Below are 12,364 nucleotides of genomic sequence, written 5' to 3'. Positions count from 1 at the left end.
AACAGTGTTCTGTATCCCAGACTATAACAGTGTTCTGTATCCCAGACTATAACAGTGTTCTGTATCCCAGACTATAACAGTGTTCTGTATCCCAGACTATAACAGTGTTCTGTATCCCAGACTATAACATTGTTCTGTATCCCAGACTATAACAGTGTTCTGTATCCCAGACTATAACAGTGTTCTGTATCCCAGACTATAACAGTGTTCTATAGGAGGTTCCTCTGAAAAGGCACTAAGCAATCCCTCGGAATCCAGAGTGGCGCAGCAGTCTACGTCACTACAGACCCGGGTTCGATCCCGGGCTGTATCACAATCGGCCGTGATCGGGAATCCCATAGGGCGGCGCACAATTGGCCCAGCATCGTCCGGGTTAGGTCGGGGTAGACCGTCATTGTAAATAATAATTTGTTCTTAAAACTGACTTAAGGTTAAATAAATCAAATAAATAAAAAGTCACTAGACAGTCCCTCTGAAAAGGCAATAGGCGGTTCCTCTGAAAACGCACTACACAGTCCCTCTGAAATGGTTACTCACATCAATCCTATTTCCCAATCTCTGTGAAGTATCTGACATGAGGAATGCTTTTTTAATTGCATATACAAAGGACAGATTGTTATCTCTCTCTGTCACTTTAGAAAAACGGTGTCGCGGACCAATAAGAAGCAATGATATCTCGATGACCTCCTTCCATCAGCTCTGTCACAATTGCCTTTTGGCAGGAAGTCTTAATTAATCATCCCGCTTTGTTAGTCCCCGTAACCTGGAAATAATTGGCACCGAGGACCTTGTCGCTGCTTCCGCAACGTCGCAGCATGTCTTGTCAACACGTTTCCACGACACCATAGTGTCACAATACAGCAAAACCCTCTCCAAAGGATTATATTGCAGATAAGGCCCTATGAAGACGAAAAGCCTTGACATCTCCCATTTATATTCTCACAGCGAGCAAGAAAGGAGAATTGGGCTAATTTCAATGCGGATAGCATTGTTATCCTCTTTTCATCTGGATATGCCCAACCACAGTAGACTTCCTGTACAGTTAGTTGAAGAGGAATGACAGTATGTTACGCTGATTGCCACAACAATGGCTCCCGCATTCTCTTCATCTTCAGAAACGTTGCAGTGGCTTGTTTATTTGGCATATTTCTGTAAACTCTCATTAACCTTGGAATGTCAAAAAGTACTCATCATTTGAAGCTGTAGGCTTACATTGTTGCCGCTGTATGATTAAAATGACTGGAATTAGCATAATATAAACATTTCCCCATTGAAATTATCATAAAAAAACAAAAAAATCACATTGTATTCATTTCTGTCATTCGTTTTGAGCCCAACACACGGAAACTCTAAAACAGCACGTACTGCAAGTCCTTTTCAAATACATGGAGATATTATTCATCGTATACATCGTATGATCCAATTTTAGACTGCTAACCACTTAGAAATGGTAATCACTCCTCTGTCGGTACCCATTGGTGACGATCCCGTGTTTCCAGTTGGCACTTTTGATTGAAGGGGTCACAGCGTGACTGCAAGGTAAACGTGCTCTTCCCTGATGGATAGGGGGACAATACGTCCTACCATGGGTTTAAACCCTGACCCGAGAGCCAGAGGTCAAAAAAGCGCTTCCTCCCCTTCAAGGTCTGCATTGCAGACACATTTGCAATGGGCATACTGTGAGAATATCCCCTGCCCCTTGCTCTACCAGACAGCCATGCTCCCGTCCCCACTAAAACAGTCACGGCGCTCCGATCAGGAGCAGTCATTGGCATTCCCAAATTGAGATAGCAATCTATATCTATTTGAGCTCCTCTCTGTCATTCCCATCTTTATTTAACTGCCGGAGCGTGCACGCGCCGTGCTAAGTGGACCGCGAAGAGATGATATTATGACCCGATAAACCAGAATAGAATAGAATTATCAACCTGTAGAATATAATTATTTACTTCCTGCAGTAAAAGTGGTGCATGCACTCTGAACGTCGATACTGAACAAAAATATAAACACAACAACAATTTTAATGGTTTTACTGAGTTGAATTGAAGTACATTCAGTAGGCCCTAATCTATTGATTTAAGCTATTGATTTCACATGACTGGGCAGGGGCACAGCCAATCAGAATGAATTGTTCCGCACAAAAGAGCTTTATTACAGACAGAAATACCCCTCAGTTTCATCAGCTGTCCGTGTGGCTGGTCACAAACGATCCCGCAGGTGAAAAAGTCGGATGTAGAGGTTCTGGACACAAGGTCTGCGGTCGTGAGGCCAGTTGGACGATTGCCAAATTCTCTAAAATGACGTTGGAGGCGGCTTATGGTCAGTTCTCTGTCAACAGCTCTGGTGGACATTCTTGCAGTCAGCATGCCAATTGCACGAGCCCTCAAAACTTGAGACATCTGTGGTATTGTGTTGTGTGACAAAACTGCACATTTTAGAGTGGCCTTTTCTTGTCCCCAGCACCTGTCTAATGATCATGCTGTTTAATCAGCTTCAGGTGGATGGATTGTCTTGGCAAATGAGAAATGCTCACTAACAGGAATGTAAACACATTTGTGGCCAGAATTTTTGAGAAATAAGCTTTTGTTGTGCACATAGATAATTTATGGGATCTTTTATTTCAGCTCATGAAACACTGGACCAACACTTTACATGTTGTGTTTATATTTTTTGTTCAGTGTAATTAAAACAGATAAGAAGATGGACTCCTGTCACCATGGAGAGGAGGGGAGTTATAGAAAAAGAAGGATGGCGAGAGCGGTAATTACACACCTGACCGTAGACTTTCTGCCTGAGGTGCACACACATGAATTATGAAGGGCTAGAGGAAGATGAAAGGGAAGGAGGGAACTCTGCCTCTCTCCCTGATTACTGACATTATGTATCTGCAGTGATGTACGGGAGAGCAGCGAACTCCCACTGCAAGAACGTGCAAAACTGCAGAAGACCCACGGAGCTGTGCTGCTCTAGTTACATCTGAATAGCTGAAGCCTAAAGCGGCTTGAACTCCTTACTGTCATTCTGGATGACTGAATAGGATGTCAGTCCATTTCGGAGAGTCTCTTGTCTCACATTAGGCAAGTACACAGAACAAGCATAATTTTTTTGTAGTAGCCTATATCCTAGGGCTTTGTGTGGTAATTAGGACGATGTCTATGGGTTACCCGATATGCTTTGTGTAGTTACAGTGGCAGCCTCTTCTATTTCTGCTCTCACTTCTCAACATAAGTTGAACACATTAAATGTTGTTTATATTTTCCAAGCCTCCAAGTATTGTCAAGTCATCATCAAGAATTTAAATGCAGCTGAAGAGGGTGTTTCTGTGAAGGTGGTGTTTCTGTGAAACCTGCCAGCTATGTTTCATCCAACTGACAGTCATCCAACTGCACACTTCATGTGTATTCATACTGCTCAGATTATTCCACAAGCTGGCAAACACGTTGACTGTTGTCAACCGCGAGCAGCCGAGGGAGAAGAAATGTGTGACTAGCCGAGACATTCTCCCGCATTGTTTGTCATCTTCGGTGTCTTTGGAATGGTGAAACCACAGCTTGTGTCAGCTCAGTTGTCAATAGCCAGTCTGTTGCAAGGAGTTTGCCCTATCTCCATCTGCAGAGGCTAAAGAGTGTCATTCCTCCCCGACATGTGGCTTTCATCATGCCTGCTACCCGCCACATGGGCAGCAGCAGAATACTCCTTTCAACTTCCTGTTGCATTAGTTACACGTCCCCGCTTTTCTCTCTGCCTGTTTGTTACAACGTCCCTTTTTGAAGAGGTGCAACACCTGAACTGTGACATTTCCTGTGATGTTTTTTAAAATTATTATATTGTAATAGGACCACTCTATGGGGCTTACACTTATCCTGTTTCCAGTTTTACTATCTCAAATATTAGGTAAAAAGAACATTGAAGAATGTTGAAATCAGTTTACAAGACCCTGCGCCATATCTTTATAAGGGCATTGCGGTGCAGGCACAAAACTATTCCCCTGAGAGCGATTTATTTTCCTCTTGAGTTTTCATACAGTGAGATCCAAAAGTATTCAGACAGTGACACATATTTGGTTGTTTTGTCTCTGTACTCCAGCCCTTTGAATTTGAAATGATACAATGACTATGAGGTTAAAGTGCAGACTGTCCGCTTTAATTTGAGGGCATTTTTAACCATATCGGGTGAATCGTTTACAAATTACAGCACTTTTTGTTCATGGTCCCCCCATTTTATGGGACCAAAAGTATTGGGACAAATTCACTTGTGTGTGTAGTAAAGTAGTCACAAGTTTAGTATTTGGTCCCATATTCCAAAGCAGGTTGTATTTGTAAACTTTTCCATAAGGAATGATGTTGGCTCCTTGATTGTTCTTCTTGCGCAATACAATGAAATATTTTGACAGCTGCCCTATGTAGTAAAATGCAGATAGGAAATGAATTAATTTCTGCAAACTTGTTGGATGCATTTGCTCTTTATTTTGGGTGTGTTTGAGATTATTTTAAGGATAATAATGAATTAATCATGAATAACAGACGCACAAATATCATACCCCCAAGACATGCTAACCTCTCACCATTACAATGACAGGGGAGGTTAGCATTTTGGAGGGGGGGGGGGATATGATATCTGTACATCTAACTTCCTCACTTGTCATTGTTCACGATTCCTTCAGGATTATCCATAATCATGGTAGCATCCACATTACTGTAGAAATGTATAGAAATATATTACATTCTTATTTACAATACAAGTGACTCCAAAATGACATAATATATTATTGACCATTAAATTCTATTGGGCACAAAATAATCTGAAACACAAACAGCAAATGTATCCAACACATTTGCAGAGTCACAAGCCTGATGTAGTAATTGCGTGCTAAGAATATGGGACCAAATACTGAACTTATGACTACTTTAATAAACATATAAGTGAATTTGTCCCAATACTTTTTGTCCCCTAAAATGGGGAGACTATGTACAAAAAGTGCTGTAATTTCTAAACGGTTCACTTGATGTGGATGAAAATGAAAGCGGACAGTTTGCACTTTGACCTCATAGTCATTGTATCATTTCCATTCCAAAGTGCTGGAGTACGGAGTCAAGACAACAACACATGTGTCCCTGTCCCAATACTTTAGGAGCTCCCTGTATACTATGCATGTGTTACATTTAACCTCACTTTGCCCTCATAGACTTCTGCACAGTCTGACTGGGTTTCAACATAAATACATATTCCACGAGTTAAAAAAGAATGTTAACATTGCAGAGAGCCGCTGTTGTAGTGTGATGAATTGCAGGATACGTATTCGCCATCCTCTGAACATAAAAAGGGCTGGATGCCACAGACCAGTATACTATTATCGTATGACATGAAGGGTTTTGACTTCAAGGGTTTGATGCTACCTTTAGTTTCAGAACGATGAATGAGGGGAATTCTCTCCTGAACCTAAAAATGTTTTCAACCTTTTAACTTTAAATAACACTCTGCCTCTCATCATGCAGATGTTTTTAATCAAGTCACATTTACATGCAGTGCACGACTAGGCCTGTTCAGTCAGTCTCTTGGCGACGGCTACAGTACACAGTGGAAATAGAGAGTCATGGTTGTAAAAAATCCCTGCGTTAAAAGTAGACAAGCACCATTACATAAACCTGTAGTGAGGAAAAGGACCAGGATAGTATTTTGAAAAATACACATCCAGGAAATACATGGATTCCCTTGTCAGTTTACAGGCTTTGTTTTCCTGGGTCTATATCTATACATCAACATGTTGCATGACAAGTAGAATCCACTGACCCCGGCCTGGGTCATCATGACAAGTAGAATCCACTGACCCCGGCCTGGGTCATCATGACAAGTAGAATCCACTGACCCCGGCCTGGGTCGTCATGACAAGTAGAATCCACTGACCCCGGCCTGGGTCATCATGACAAGTAGAATCCACTGACCCCGGCCTGGGTCGTCATGACAAGTAGAATCCACTGACCCCGGCCTGGGTCGTCATGATAAGTAGAATCCACTGACCCCGGCCTGGGTCATCATGACAAGTAGAATCCACTGACCCCGGCCTGGGTCATCATGACAAGTAGAATCCACTGACCCCGGCCTGGGTCATCATGACAAGTAGAATCCACTGACCCCGGCCTGGGTCATCATGATAAGTAGAATCCACTAACCCCGGCCTGGGTCATCATGACAAGTAGAATCCACTGACCCCGGCCTGGGTCATCATGATAAGTAGAATCCACTGACTCCGGCCTGGGTCATCATGATAAGTAGAATCCACTGACCCCGACCTAGGTCATCATGATAAGTAGAATCCACTGACCCCGGCCTGGGTCATCATGACAAGTAGAATCCACTGACCCCGACCTAGGTCATCATGATAAGTAGAATCCACTGACCCCGGCCTGGGTCATCATGACAAGTAGAATCCACTGACCCCGGCCTGGGTCATCATGACAAGTAGAATCCACTGACCCCGGCCTGGGTCATCATGACAAGTAGAATCCACTGACCCCGACCTAGGTCATCATGATAAGTAGAATCCACTGACCCCGGCCTGGGTCATCATGACAAGTAGAATCCACTGACCCCGGCCTGGGTCATCATGACAAGTAGAATCCACTGACCCCGGCCTGGGTCATCATGATAAGTAGAATCCACTGACCCCGGCCTGGGTCATCATGACAAGTAGAATCCACTGACCCCGACCTAGGTCATCATGATAAGTAGAATCCACTGACCCCGGCCTGGGTCATCATGACAAGTAGAATCCACTGACCCCGGCCTGGGTCATCATGACAAGTAGAATCCACTGACCTCGACCTAGGTCATCATGATAAGTAGAATCCACTGACCCCGGCCTGGGTCATCATGACAAGTAGAATCCACTGACCCCGGCCTGGGTCATCATGACAAGTAGAATCCACTGACCCCGGCCTGGGTCATCATGATAAGTAGAATCCACTGACCCCGGCCTGGGTCATCATGACAAGTAGAATCCACTGACCCCGGCCTGGGTCATCATGACAGGTAGAATCCACTGACCCCGGCCTGGGTCATCATGGCAAGTAGAATCCACTGACCCCGGCCTGGGTCGTCATGACAAGTAGAATCCACTGACCCCGGCCTGGGTCGTCATGGCAAGTAGAATCCACTGACCCCGGCCTGGGTCATCATGACAAGTAGAATCCACTGACCCCGGCCTGGGTCATCATGACAAGTAGAATCCACTGACCCCGGCCTGGGTCATCATGACAAGTAGACTGATTCTTATATCTTTCCATTGCCTAACCCTATATCTTTCCTTCCCATCTGCACCATACAAATCAGCTTTATATGCCTCTCTAGACCAGTGTTTCTCAAACCTGGTTAAAATCAGCTTTATATGCCTGTCTAAACATCTCCTCATTAGCCCAAACTGCTGGCCCGGAAGGCATTATCTGTGGTGCTTCGCAACCTTACCCTTAGTAGTTCATTATTTTACCCTTAGTAGTTCATTATTTATAGTACCTCAGCATTATCCTTAGTAGTTCCTTATTTATAGTAACTCAGCATTATCCTTAGTAGCTCATTATTTATAGTACCTCAGCATTATCCTTAGTAGTTCCTTATTTATAATAACTCCGCATTATCCTTAGTAGTTCATTGTTTATAGTGCCTCGGCATTATCCTTAGTAGTTCATTATTTATAGTGCATCCGCATTATCCTTAGTAGTTCCTTATTTATAGTAACTCAGCATTATCCTTAGTATTTCATTATTTATAGTGCCTCAGCATTATCCTTAGTAGTTCCTTGTTTATAGTACCTCAGCATTATCCTTAGTAGTTCCTTGTTTATAGTAACTCAGCATTATCCTTAGTGGTTCATTATTTATAGTGCCTCGGCATTATCCTTAGTAGTGCCTTATTTATAGTACATCAGCATTATCCTTAGTAGTTCATTATTTATAGTACCTCAGCATTATCCTTAGTAGTTCATTATTTAAAGTACCTCGGCATTATCCTTAGTAGTTCCTTATTTATAGTACCTCACTATTACTATTATAGTATAGTATCAACTATTAGTAGTTCATTATGTATAGTATCTCATAACCGTATCCTCATGTTATTGGGAAAGGATCCACCCGCTTCTTGTCCGGGCGACTGTATTTTGTGTAACTTGATGCCAGATGCTCGTGTTGATCTGGAGATGTCCCCTGAAGGGGAGAAAGGACATTTCTTTTTTTATTATCTGTCATTAAGGGTTTGTTGACAAGTGAGGGAAGCTTGGTTCTTTAACAGGGTCACTTTACATTGCATGGACCCATCTAGAGCCATTGGCTGTCAAAGATAAATGTTAGTTATTATACAACAACCAGCAGCATTGTCTACAAACCAGGGTGGTTTTGACATGTGAAGTCTCCAATATACAGTAGATGGAGCATTTTCAGTCCTCATGATAAATTACGCGGATTTAAAGTATTTTAGATAAGGGCCAAGCTGATGTTATTTGTGACAGTATTAAAAAAAAAGGAAAAAAAGCCCTGTTGAGGACTTTGTCCTGGGATTTTAGTTATTATATATATTTTTTGGGGGGTATAAGGAGATTTCCTCAAACTATGTGATGTGAAAATAGACCATCAGCATTCAGGCTGTCTAGACTAGCATACAGACCTGCTCCTATAACATGAGCACGAGGAAACAATCTGTTCCAGACATTCCCAGCCTCTGCTGGCCAGCTGGGGCAAAGGCCTCATTCCAAATTGGCATCCTAATCCCTAGATAGTGCACTACTTGTGACCTTGTGGGCCCTGGTCAAATGTAATGCACTAGATAAGGCTTAGGATGCCATTTGGAATGCAGCTAAAGTGTCTGTCCTGCAGACACTCCATGTTATCTGCCAAGGTCCTTCTTCAGCCTCTCTTCCATTATTTTACCTTGCAGTCTCAAGATCATTATTACAAAATGTCTGCCTCCGCATGGAATCAAGCTGGAACACTCCTTCGGAAAATGTCATAATAATAATGCAGAAAGCAGCTTGGTATTACGGAATACTTTAAATTACATCCAAAGAGAGTCCTTCCTGACTCAAATAAGAGTCCCTGAAGGCCTACTCTCCCAAGCCGTAGAGTTTGATGTGCAGTCCCCTCACTGCTGATGCTATGGTAAAGCACAGTGAAATATCTTTATGGCTTCGTTTCATAGATATAATGCATTAATCATCGCCAGAGGCAGAGTACAGCAGTATACAGTATGTGGATCAGGGCTTGTAACAGAAGGTTGTGGGTTCAAAACCCCGGTGGTCCAAGCTTATACCTGGATTAGTCCATCAGACTTTCTTCAGTAAATATATCGCTGTGGAGAATGGATAACATTTAAAAATGTATCTGTAAAGTGCCCTGGGGTATGTGCCAAGCTAAAAGCTTGCTCGTAGTTTTTCTATGGACATGCAGTAAGCACTCTGTTGAAAGAATGTCTTTCCATTACATAACCTTTGCTGACCTCTGCATGTCGTTGCTAGAGGGATGAATAGCAATGATATTATTGTAAGGACTAGGGTGAACAGAAAGGAATGCTATTTCAATAGCTATAATGTAGTAGCCTATTATGTGTGTGGTTGAAGGACTGCTTTAAAAAAAAAAAAAGGAACAGGAACAGCAGGCAGATTTCGTATCTGACGTGAGTGATTTCATGGTGACGTGTCTGGAGGCCTTTTTTTTTTTAAACGTCGTTGTTTTTCCTCCTTCCACTTTTCCAGTTACCTTTTATCAAAGTGGCCTGTCTTGGGCCTTGAAGGCTTCCTACATCCTCTCTTTGGGTTGAAGGAAGGCCCTTGCCACATTGCTGCATGGGAATTCAGAGAGGAACGCTGGGAGAGCAGAAGTCCAGAACACAACCTCTTCCTCATCCCCATGCTGTATGAGCTTACCGGTAGAAAAGACAAACTATGTTTCAGACAAGGAAACGGACCAATTATTTAGGTTGTCTTTCGTCTGTGCCTTCCTTATTTCATGTGTATTAATAACATGCACCCTCTACTACTTCTGTATATTTTTTTTGTAAAGCAGGAGGCTGTTGGCCTTCGTCCAAATCCTCCAAGGCTTTCGTTGAAGGTATGTCCTCAAGACCACATTTGATCAATGTATGTATCTTCCAGATTGACCTCTGAATGTAAATGTTGTATCTTTAATATGAAATCTTGGAAGCAGAGTAGCCTTGTTCTGACTCGTAATGCAGAGTACGTTAATGGATCTATCGAGCCCTTAGCCTCTACAATCTGGCAGTGTGTTTAAACATGTAGAGATGCCTATTTAAAAACAATACAATCTACAGGGTGTTGATGTATTGATAGGGACATCTGCAGGATCCCATCAACCTGAAGCTCTAAGGCAGTCCGTTTTGGCAGCCGAGGCAGTTTCCCAGACGGAGTTTCCCTGCATCGCTATGGATTCCTAATTAGGACATCAAAGTAATAACTTCTTCCTAGATCTTTCGGTCAGTTAGGAGAGAGAGTGGTCATGAATTAAAGTCTGGGATGCTGACGCCAGGCCACTCTGTGTGTGTGTGTGTGTGTGTGTGCGCGTGTGTGTGCTAGTGTTCGTGTGTGCGTACTTACATACGTGCGTGTGTGTGTGTGTGTGTGCATGTAGTTGGTTTTCTTCATAGTGAATAATAGGCGCTTCATTGAAAACATGATGTGATATTGTTGAAAACATGATGTGATATTGTTGAAAACATGATGTGATAGTGTTGAAAACATGATGTGATAGTGTTGAAAACATGATGTGATAGTGTTGAAAACATGATGTGATAGTGTTGCCTCCGTCACTTGATTTCTTTCCATGAGCTCATTTTCTGGGGAATTTGTATTTGCTTGCATCAATTGGCCACAACTATGCTCAGCAAATTCAGTAGTCTACCCAGCATTTCTCCCCCTTTGTGTACCCAGCATTTCTCCCCCTTTGTGTACCCTGGAACTTCATATCCCTCTATTTGTAATATTAAGTGAAACAATTGGACCGGATGGAACTCTTTTGGCTGTTAAAGGCTTTTTCCCTCAGGTCCTTTAATAACTTTTAGCATCCCTAGTTTAGATAACACCAGCAGCATAATAGCTTGCAAGCATTTGTTACAGCAGTAATACAGTAATTAATTTATTTCATTTGAATAATTAGACTCCAGTCCAACTTTGCTGCATCAGTGGAATATGTTATAGACCGTGCACGGTTAAGACTGCTGATGCAGAATTGAATCAGTATGCAAAGAGGCCACATCGAAGAGCGAAGAAACGTAGCGTGCAGCGCTGCTAGAGCTCGTATCAGCAACAAGCTGACCACAAACAGCATTGGTGTTGAGCTTAAAAGCGCTTCCTCAAACAGGGGAAATGTTTCTATCTTTTCTAGTGTTTGATGTGTTCATGTATTCAGAACTAAATCAGTGTACAACCTTTTCATTTTTATTGATTTAGTTATTAGGTTTATTTGAATCAGCACAATGTACAACAAAACATAAGTCTCACAAGTGAGAAATGACAAGTTTAGATGTATCTAATGTGTCATTTCCATCTGCAGTCCCAGGGGCAGGTGAACATGGTAGCCATGCCAACATTATATCCAAACAGACATCAGATGTTAAAAACAGAGGTCAGGACATAACACTTCACAGACTAGTATGGTGCTATCCATTTCATGATGTGTCATGAAGACATGTCTAAGGATGATATGACTTGTTTCAGTCACTTTAATGTAAAGGAAACGTTGGTAAGTGAGTAGTCTTGTTTAGCCCGCGCACCTTGCAAATGAAATGAGCGACGTTTAGACCAAATTAGTTCCTTGACATTCCACATGATGTAATTCCACAAACTTTTCCATTACAAATGACACAGCAATTTCTCAGAACGCCCTAAACTCTCTTTCCCAGTTCTGACACGCTTTTTTAAAGAAAGTCAAAGGTGCAATTGTTCGGAGGGTTAAAGATGCACACAAAGTTTTTAAATTCACCAGAGCAATTTTCCACGCATTGCACAGCCAGTCAGAGCTTGTAACGCCATGGTTTACAGTGTCACCCTAACTAGTGAGAAATGCTTGCTTACAGTGCCCTTAACAACGAAAAGCAATTCTGAGCTCGGCTCTCTGGTTACACTCCATGAAAAGGTTTAATTCTGGGGATGCGCAACTGTGTTTTTTTTAATGAGCCACCAAGTACTGACTGCATACCAGGTTGAATCCACAGTAACTGTGTAAAGAAAACCTATTTGAAAAGCAACCAACGAGGAATATACACACATTAAGTCTTTAGCAGGTCGGTGGCTAATGCTAATAGCTTTTATGGCCCTGCCACCATGCATCTTGCTCTAGCTGACATAGAGGGGATTCAGTGGCGAACT

General features: G+C 42.4%; 1 protein-coding gene across 1 annotated transcript in view; it reads left to right on the top strand.

Moving 5' to 3' along the window:
- chsy3 (chondroitin sulfate synthase 3) overlaps positions 1 to 12,364 on the top strand; it is a 166,658-nt gene that overhangs the window by 69,099 nt on the left and 85,195 nt on the right. The gene's annotated exons all lie outside the window — the stretch shown is intronic.

Source organism: Salvelinus alpinus, chromosome 18 (genome assembly GCF_045679555.1).
Source record: "Salvelinus alpinus chromosome 18, SLU_Salpinus.1, whole genome shotgun sequence".
In the NCBI taxonomy this organism is placed as follows: domain Eukaryota; kingdom Metazoa; phylum Chordata; class Actinopteri; order Salmoniformes; family Salmonidae; genus Salvelinus; species Salvelinus alpinus.
This window is presented reverse-complemented; position numbering and strand designations above follow the sequence as displayed.